Here is a 9,937-nt window from a genome sequence, read left to right as displayed (position 1 = left end):
GAGAAAAACGTTTCGTTCTGCCCAGGCTCACCCGTCGTTGGAATTTCTACCCCGAGAACGCGAGGGTTTCCTCCGCGGCCGCCGCCGCCGCGACCCCATATCCCGCCACTCCATGGCCCCAGTCCTCGCTCCGCAGCCGCCAAATCCGGACGAGTTCGTCGCCCTTTGCGCCGCCACCCCGGCAGCCCCTCTCGTCGGCGACTACCACGGGTGCGCCTCCCTCTCCCTCGAGACTCCATCTCGACCTCGAGGCTCCAGCGCGACGCCACCTCCTGCCGACCGCGACTCCCTCCAGCGCTGCCGACGTCGCCCTTTGCGTCGCCACCCCGGCAGCCCCTCTCGCCAACGACCACCACGGGGGCGCCTCCCTCTCCCTGGAGGCTCCATCTCCCCAGCGGCCTTCCCTCCTTTGCCCCGAGTCCAGGACCACCAGTTTGGTCAAATTCCCTGTAGCCGCCGGTCATGATCGGCCGCACCGCCGCCCCTGGTCGACGCTAACGCCGCGGCGGACAGCGGGCTGCTGTGATGATGCACCGGGGTGTAGCGCAGCTCGGAGGCCTGGCTGCTGTGGTGGTGTTGGTCGTGGTGGACGGGGAACCGGCGGCAGGGAAGCCCTGACTTCTGTATGCAATGCCGACCTTAATGACAGATGTTTCTGTGTTTGTTCTGGTGCCGTGGCTGCTTTGATGCATCAAATCCCTCTGCTTCCCGGCGCCTCTCCATCTCTTCCAGATTGATTTACAACTGGGACCGTCCCTAACAAAGTCTGCACATCGATCTGCTGTAACATTGGCTGGGTTTTCTCTCCTCGACTCTACTAACACTCTGGAGTTACAAGCAATTACATCAGGTAGATATATCTATGTTTTACAACTGGGACTGTCCCTAACAAAGTCTGCACATCGATCTGCTGTAACATTGGCTGGGTTTTCTCTCCTCGACTCTACTAACACTCCGGAGTTACAAGTAGATATATCTATGTTCTTTTTTTGCATTGAGCTGCATTGATTTTATTTGTAAACGGGGAGAGGCAGGTGAGCTGCCAGCACATCTTGGCCACCACTGATTTACGGACAAGACGAATAGATATGCAGACTAAGCTCCAGGGATTTCGGTAGTACATGCCATGTTTATCCTCACTGCTGAATAATCTATATATAACTATTTTTGCAATACTTGGACCACAGGAGCAATTCGTTCTTTATATTTTGCTCGGGATTGTGCCTTTCATAATAGAAGGGTAAGATGTATCGCAATATCTTTGACTTGCATTCTCTGTGATGTGAAGTAAGAAAATAGAATATATAATATTAAATTATCTTTTTCCTTTTTTTAATGTCCCTATCTTACTCATATAATCCAATTGGCATTCACTAGAGTTTCTGTTGATGAAACATTTGTTTTGTGATGTCAGGAGGTTTTCTTTGTGACTTTTCAATCAATATTTGTAGATACGGTTCGTAGATCATGATATCTGCACAATCTCTATCTACGTCCTGTGATTATATATTGTATTAATGGGTTGTGTCAGGCTTATTTTATCAACTGCTTGGTTGTTGACCTACATTACGGTTTAATTCTTACAGCAGTTTATGTTGACTCGATTCCCTGTAGTAGGTTGAGAGGCTTCTCGTCTCATGATTTACTCTGATCAGTTTGCTTTGCTCCATGCTCCTCATGATTTCTTTGAATTTTTCTGTAGGAGCTCAATCAAAAATCACCTAAGCAAATATGTCGTCCTTCTCTACAAGGGTTGGATGTGGAATTTGAGGAGAATCTGTGCACCAGCATTGGACTCCTTGATGTTGCTCTGATCATATTGTGTAAATATATTTCTAGTAAAGCAATTGCTCGATGGTGTACATGTTAGAAATAACAAGATGTAATCATCAAGTGTGAGAGATGGCAACATCAGGATGGGATGGTATGTACTGTTGTGCTCATCAATAGGTTAGTCTTTCATTCTGTTGCAGCCAGTATGTTTTTTCTTATGGAAACAATCAAGAAATATCTAATTTCTATGTACATCCAAATATATATAAGTGGCTATTATTAACATGGAGTTTAGATTTGTTAACGGTCACTGCGTTTGGTCTATCCCGAGCCTCTGATTGTGATTCGTGTTCTTTTGATATGCACTTGCCATGATATTGTGGCTGGACTTCTGGTATGTGTTACCTCTAATAAATGTTGCAGAGCTCCCTCTCCTCTGCTTGATTTTCCTTTTTTGGATTTTCATCAGCTTGCTTCGTTCTTCGGTCGACGGCATCACAGTACCCCTGTCTATGTGGACAATGCCTAATATACTTCCACTGGATGGCGACCAGGCCAGGAAGGGAGTGGACTTGTGCTGCTCACGGCTTTGCTCCTCTATTCCCTCCTTTTCCTTTGATGTTTCGAAACATCTTGGAGTAGTGGATGGATCAGATATGGCCCAGTAGCACTGGTGGTTTTACTGTGCAGGAACAGTTCAACATGTAGTTCTTGATGGGATTTAGTAATTTTGGGTTGTTGAGCAAGATCGTGGAAGCTAATGCTGCTGATTCATGTGCAATTATTATCCTTTTTTTTCTTTCTTAGATTTTTGAGGTTTTTCTTAGATGTTTTTTTAGATAAGATGTCTAGAGATTTCAACTTGGTCAATTCATATGCTTAACTAATATTTTAGATAACGGAAGATTGCTCCTGCGGCTGTTGCATCGTTCCATATTTTATATTGCCTGAACATGTTTTTTCTTTTGCCTGATCCTACTTTGTTAAACATCTTTTCCCAGTTAAGTGGCTCGGCTTTGCTATTGTTTCTCTTGGTTTCACTCTGCATATCAAAATCTCTTTTACGTACTATGCATTTATGCTCTATCTGCACTGTAATTCAACATGTCTTCCTTCCGGTTACAGCTAATACCTCTGTCTCAAGCGTATATTATTGAAGTAATGCTTTTTGATTGATTATATAATTGTATATTGTTCTTTCACTATCTCATAGGAAATCAGAAGACCACTTTTGGATAAGTTGGATGGTAGGTCTTTCTCTGGAACTGTTTATCATCTGCAAAAAAATTTGGCTGATCAGAGCTCAGAAGCAATGGTGTGCCTCACAACATTTGGATTTGAAATTCTTAGATTGTTTGCTATGGTATAAGGAAGTAGTCTGCACATATACTAATGTAGCACTTTACCTTGCTGCTTCCCACTTAAGTTTATGCTTTTATATTTCAAAAATTAGAGGAACATGAAGCAGCAAAGATAATGAGTGACGGTGGTGGCTGGACGTCCCCGCCATGAAGATGAGCGGAAGGAGCAAGAGCACATCTGAAGATGGGGAGGGGTGGAGGTGGCGGTTCTGAATTTGAAGACGGTGCCGTGAGGAGTAGCAGGAGGAGCAGCCGCCGACGGCCTGGCTGCATGTGGTACGCCCTCCCCTTCATCTCCTACGGCGTCGTGGACATCCTGCTCGACGATGCTCCTCTTTGCCAGCATCTCCAGCGTGTGCTGAGCTTCCCCTGTCTCCTCCCTATCCTGGTTGCAAGATTTGGTTCAGATTAGAAGTAGGGTACAATTATTTGTTGAGTATGGTTACAGATTAGGAGTAGGAAATGTAGTTGTAGGCACAGTTTTAGTAAATTTTCAGTAAACATAGTGTGAGAGTTTTACTCCAGTAATCTTGCTTGAAGTAAATTTTAGTAACTTCAGTAATCTTGCTTGAAGTACTCTGAAAATATACTCAGAAAATGTACTGCTTGTACTGGTGATCTTGCAGTTATCTTCAATCTTCGGTGTATGGATCAACACAGAACTATAAGGTTTTGCGAGGAATCAAGGCTTGTTTTCTCTGTATCATGATAAGGTCAAGCAAATGACATACCAGATCAATTTTATTGTAGGTCCTGAATATAAATCTACTAACAAATTCTGCGATTCTTTGCTTCCAAAAGATGAACCTAAACTTGCAATTCCTCTACTACTGCCCATTGCCCAGTACAGGTCCAAGTAAGATTTTTTTTCTCAACTTGCTAAATCCTTTGTGCCCTTTCCCCCTTCTTATTTTGTTCTGCTCTCGACTAAGTGGACTTTATGTAATATGTAGATGATAGACTGATGGTTATTGTAGATGCACCCTAGCCTTGGTGTGTCTAATATATTTTGCACATAGCTCACATACACAGTTCTAAAAAAATATGATCTTGATGTATCTGAGTTGTATTAATTTGTGCAGGAGAACAATATTTGCATTCTGAATGTCTGCCTGCACACAACCAGGTTCTCTAGATGAGTGTGTGTACAACACTACAACCTGCAAAATAGATTTTCCACGTGCTTGTTGTCAATATTTGCGGTACAATTTGAAATTCATAATGCACCAAAGTTATTGTGGTGTGATGATCTGATTTAAAGCTTTTAAGTAATGGATTATACAAATCAGCATGTGAATTTGTACTCAAGATCGTGATTCATCCCGAGGGATGCATCATTTATAGTTGAACAATATTATCAGCTATTTCGCTTTTCTGAGTATAGCACAAGCCTAAGTAAATATGGGTCGAGGTAACCAAACCTTACAGTACAGATTAAATTAATACACGCTTTTATTTAAAAAGATATACCAAATTCCATTTTGCAATGGATAGCATGCCTGTAAATAATGGGCGGGACAATTAACGCTTTCTTCGTAGTGAAGAACAACCATGTGTGCACATACAATTTTCACTAAATTTTAGTACATGTCCAAATTTTTCTCCCGTTGCAACGCACGGGCATAATAAAGTACGGATTGACTCCGTGTGTTCATCGTCATAATACGCTTCTTCCCATTAATTTACGTTTTCAATTTAAATTTTAAACATATACGCGAGGTGGTACTAATGTTGCCATCGGTATAGAATCGACATATTACGTTTCTCTATTCGTCATGGGCTTTACCCCACATTGGCCGCGATTGCGAGCAGCGACTTTGCCCTTGCATATGGAGCAAAAATAGTTGATTTTCCTGGAGACGAACTCATGACCTGCCGTTCTCTAGATGAGTGTGTGTACAACACTACAACCTGCAAAATAGATTTTCCACGTGCTTGTTGTCAATATTTGCGGTACAATTTGAAATTCATAATGCACCAAAGTTATTGTGGTGTGATGATCTGATTTAAAGCTTTTAAGTAATGGATTATACAAATCAGCATGTGAATTTGTACTCAAGATCGTGATTCATCCCGAGGGATGCATCATTTATAGTTGAACAATATTATCAGCTATTTCGCTTTTCTGAGTATAGCACAAGCCTAAGTAAATATGGGTCGAGGTAACCAAACCTTACAGTACAGATTAAATTAATACACGCTTTTATTTAAAAAGATATACCAAATTCCATTTTGCAATGGATAGCATGCCTGTAAATAATGGGCGGGACAATTAACGCTTTCTTCGTAGTGAAGAACAACCATGTGTGCACATACAATTTTCACTAAATTTTAGTACATGTTCAAATTTTTCTCCCGTTGCAACGCACGGGCATAATAAAGTACGGATTGACTCCGTGTGTTCATCGTCATAATACGCTTCTTCCCATTAATTTACGTTTTCAATTTAAATTTTAAACATATACGCGAGGTGATACTAATGTTGCCATCGGTATAGAATCGACATATTACGTTTCTCTATTCGTCATGGGCTTTACCCCACATTGGCCGCGATTGCGAGCAGCGACTTTGCCCTTGCATATGGAGCAAAAATAGTTGATTTTCCTGGAGACGAACTCATGACCTGCCGTTTCATCTCAATGTGCACAACCAACTGGGCTAAAGGCGTGCACTTGTTCACCGTCATCCTTTTTTAAGTCGTTTCTTTTAAAAACGGCCACACAAAAAAAGTTGCTATTTTGAAGACTCGAACACGGGCTGCCAGAAAAGTGCACACATTGAGCGTCCAAGTCAGCTGGCCCATCATATGTTTAGTGTAACAAGGATTACCCTCTTAGTCTATCACGTCAGGAGGATTTTCGGCCGCCTGCGTATTTTCCTCAAAAAAAAACCTCACGGTGTATTATATTTAGATAGTTGATTCACCTTTTAAATAGTCCCATACCGCTCTTTTAAACCCAATCTTCATAATTTATATACATCTTCGAACTTTCTCGGTATCAAGGAGCCATCTCGGGAACCAATATAAAAGGAAATAAGTCCTTCCATAATAAGGATAAGGAAGGAAAGAGAGGGAGGGTCTCCAAATGGCACTAAACCTCTCCGTCAATGGATATAGTAGCAACGCCAAATTAAGTTGAACTACTTTTTATATCTGAATTTGAAAATACTCCCTCCGTCCCACAATTCTTGTCTTAAATTTGTTTACATACGGATGTATCTAATACTAAAACGTGACTTGATACATCCGTATTTAGATAAATCTAAGATAAAATTTTTGGGACGGAGGGAGTACTATGTCTAAATCACAATAAACAGGATTCATTCTATGTTGGTCATATACAATATTTTTCTGAGAAAAAACAAATATTTGCTCTCTTTTTTTCTGCTCGACTAGCTAGCGCCCATCACAAACTCTTACAATCCTCCTAATAAAAATAATGTTGATCACCAAAGCACAAGCAGTCGGACTCCCTGCTATGTGCGGCACAAACTCCGCACTTTACTTTGTTCTATTAGCCACTAATAGAGGATCTTTGTACAATGCTCCTAATATCATTGCCCGCAAAAAATGCTTCTAATATCATTACCCCGCAAAAAATGCTTCTAATATCATTGGACACAAATAGTGCTATGCTACCCAGTCCCTAAACCCATCCCGCACTGGTTCATGGAAATCTTTGTTGCCTCCGTAGTGAAGCAAGAATGTTGTACCAAGACTTTACTATTTTTATTATAGTGTGATATTTTTGGGGCATCACCGCATCACTAAGCAACGTCAACAAATACGTGAAGAGATACTCACGACCAGGTAGATATTTCTGTGATTTAAATTGCACACACCTACAGCACACTTATGAATTCCTTTCACAATTATGTTTTTGCACAACACATCTTTTCATGTTGTTTCTGATGTGGTAGTGTGGAATATTTCAAAGAGTTTACTAATGTCATCATGTCTGGCAGTCGGTCGTGGGAGGAGGAGGACATGTCTGGCAGTTGGTCATGGGAGGAGGAGGTGAGGTAGTCTTCAGCTATTGGGTTTAGGAAGTATGGTTTTTTTTCTCCCGTTGCAACGCACGGCCATTTGTGCTAGTCTCTCCCTAATAATAAAGCACGGATTGGGTCTTCGGGTTCACTGTCGTGTCCTTTTTGGAAAAAGTCCCCGTGGTTTTTGATAATGGAACCCGCCGTCCCTATTTAAGTGGATCTGGAAAACGATTTGATTTTGCAAATTAACCCCTGCCTTTTGTAAGGATTCCGCCCGCTCAACCGATGCGGTGGTGGCCATGGGCGCCGGTGGCTGGAGGAGGTACAGAGGAGAAGGGGCGCAAGAGGGAGAGAGATGGAAGGAAGGGAAGGGCCAGCGGGCGGGGCGAGCTGGTGCCCTGGCGGTGGTAGGTGCGTGCGCGTGTGTGTCGCGTGGCATGGAAGGAAGGGAAGGGCCGGTCGCCGGAGCGGGGGCGGCACGCCGCCATCGGCCTGTCTGTGGCGCACCGGTCCGGACATTGGTGGCTGCCGCCGCAGGGGATTGGCGCCCGCACGCGCACGCCGTGGGGCAGGCGGCGAAGGGGGCAGGGGAGCAGGCCACATCGCGCTCGTGAAGGTCGACGGCGACGAAGTTGACGCCCGTGCCGCGGGGGAAGCGGATCTTGGCTGAGGAAGGGAGGGAGAGGAGCAGCGGTTGCACCCGGTGTGGCGGCGAGGGGAGCGCGAGGTCGGAGGCGCAGGAGCAGGGGAGGTCGCTCCCCGGATGGGTTCGATCTTTGGCTCTGCAGCTGTTAATTTGATATAGCCCGAAATTTAAGTATCAGCGATTGTCATATTTAGGTCTGCACGTTTGATCCAGTTTCTGCATACTTAATCACCATGTTTTTATTTGAAAAATCTTGAGCTGGAATTCGTACTATTCAGTACTGATGTTTATAGGAGCCTAGCATTGCTGGGGCATAGGAAGGTCTAGCTTCACTCAGTGACGATCCTTTCCAGCTTTGGGTTCCTGCTTCAATGCTATGAAGCACTCTGAAAAACTTTGAGTTCTTTCTGGGACAAGTCGCTCTGTTTCTGACTCATGAATGCATAAATATTCCTTCTTAGTCATTAGATATTTCCACTCTAGATAATTTGGATGAAATATGAATTTCATGGTGTGATATTCCTATCATCTTGCTGAAGCTGACCAGTATAAAACTGGCTGATCATCATACCTGAAAGACAGTGTGATTGAGCTTCCTCTCATTGAACCATCTAAATTTGTTGTTGGTTTGTTTGGCGCTAAGTATTCTGAATCAAGGTTGACAACTTTATTTGGTAGTTTTCTGTATGTCAATTGAGTCACTGCTTCTGCATTATCTGTAAAAAAGTGCATATCAACTAGAACACAATTCTCATAGCTACATTGTCCAGGCTATTTGGGCCTAAATTAACCACATCATTTCTTGCTCATGATGTCACAGTGCCCAAATTAGTACACTCTCATAGGCAACTACATGGTTGCCAACCTCTCTACATGCCCATGCTCCTTTGGCGACTCCCAGTGTACTTCCTTCCCAGCATAGGCCAGAACATGGACAACCAAAACCATATCCAGTATTTTGGCTAGCCAATATTTTTGTATCCTCTGGGTTGCGCTCAAATCAAACACACCTAATATGCAACTGTGCAGATCAAGATTCTTTACCTACTATTAGCTAGGAGCATTGTGTATAAGCAAAAGGTTATGGGAGTTTCTTGGTATAACTCCTTGTCACAATGGTGTGGTTGCAAAGCTAATTCAGTATCATGTTATCTACTTAGCAGGCAACCATTTTTTTAGGGAAACTTAGTAGGCAACTTTACTCTGATTCTACAACCAATATTTGTTTCATTTTCCTTTTTAAGATCATTACTTTTTCATGCACTGCCTCTCCCCTGTCTATGCCAGCAGCAAGAATTTGTTTTATGCATTGTTTAGCATTTGCATTAATATTGTATTCCCCAGCGCTTTATGTATCATGATTTTTGACATCAATTGCTGGTAAATCAAAACTGGTGTATAGATTGTTGCTTTGTCACTATGGCCACGGGGTTATGATTTGGTAAATTGAAATGTTATTCACATTTTCAATTGACTAATATGTGCTGCTTGTTACATTGCTACAGAGAAACCAACAACAATGGTGATCCCTCCACCAGACAGAGCAGCTAGAATCGTCGGTTTTCTCAAGCCGTGCCTTTTGAGGATGCAATCTCGAACAAGTATGTGACCGCACAGGTGATCCATACTCCAACAACAATCGTCGCGTGTTCTGCGAGCTCACAGGAGAAGCTGCTGAGATCGAACTTGGAGTCGACCCACGACGTCTCTGCCACCGCAAAGATTGGGAAGTTGCTGGGCAAGTGCCTGCTGCTCAAGGGGATACCTGCCGTATCCATCCACATGAAGAGAGAGCTGAAGTACCATGGGAAAGTCGAGGCTGTAATAGCTTCTGTCAGAGAAGCTGGTGTCAAGCTGTTGTGATGGTGAAAACATAGAGCTCGGCTTAGCATTTGCGCAGTCTTAGCTGTATTTCTATTGTTTGGACTGATTCATAGCAACTTTTGTGTTTATGAATTCAACGCTAAACGAACGTTGTCCAGTACCCCAGGGTCAATAAAAGGACTGTGTTGTAGGGAATCAGCCTAATAATATGGTGTAGCACCTGGATCAACAGGCTGATAATGTGTTGTAGCACTTGGATCAACAGCCTGATAATCTGTTGTAGCACTTGCATCGGAGAATCTTCTTGGTCATTCCTTTTCTCTTTGAGAACTGGTTGTTGTTT

The 9,937-nt window shown here is 43.1% G+C and overlaps 1 pseudogene; it reads left to right on the top strand.

The window, feature by feature from the left end:
• On the top strand, positions 1–9,937 carry LOC123111224 (50S ribosomal protein L18-like; annotated as a pseudogene).

The sequence above is a fragment of the Triticum aestivum genome, chromosome 5B (assembly GCF_018294505.1).
Source record: "Triticum aestivum cultivar Chinese Spring chromosome 5B, IWGSC CS RefSeq v2.1, whole genome shotgun sequence".
NCBI lineage: Eukaryota > Viridiplantae > Streptophyta > Magnoliopsida > Poales > Poaceae > Triticum > Triticum aestivum.
Note: the sequence above shows the minus strand (reverse complement) of the source record. Positions and strands in the feature narration are given on the sequence as shown.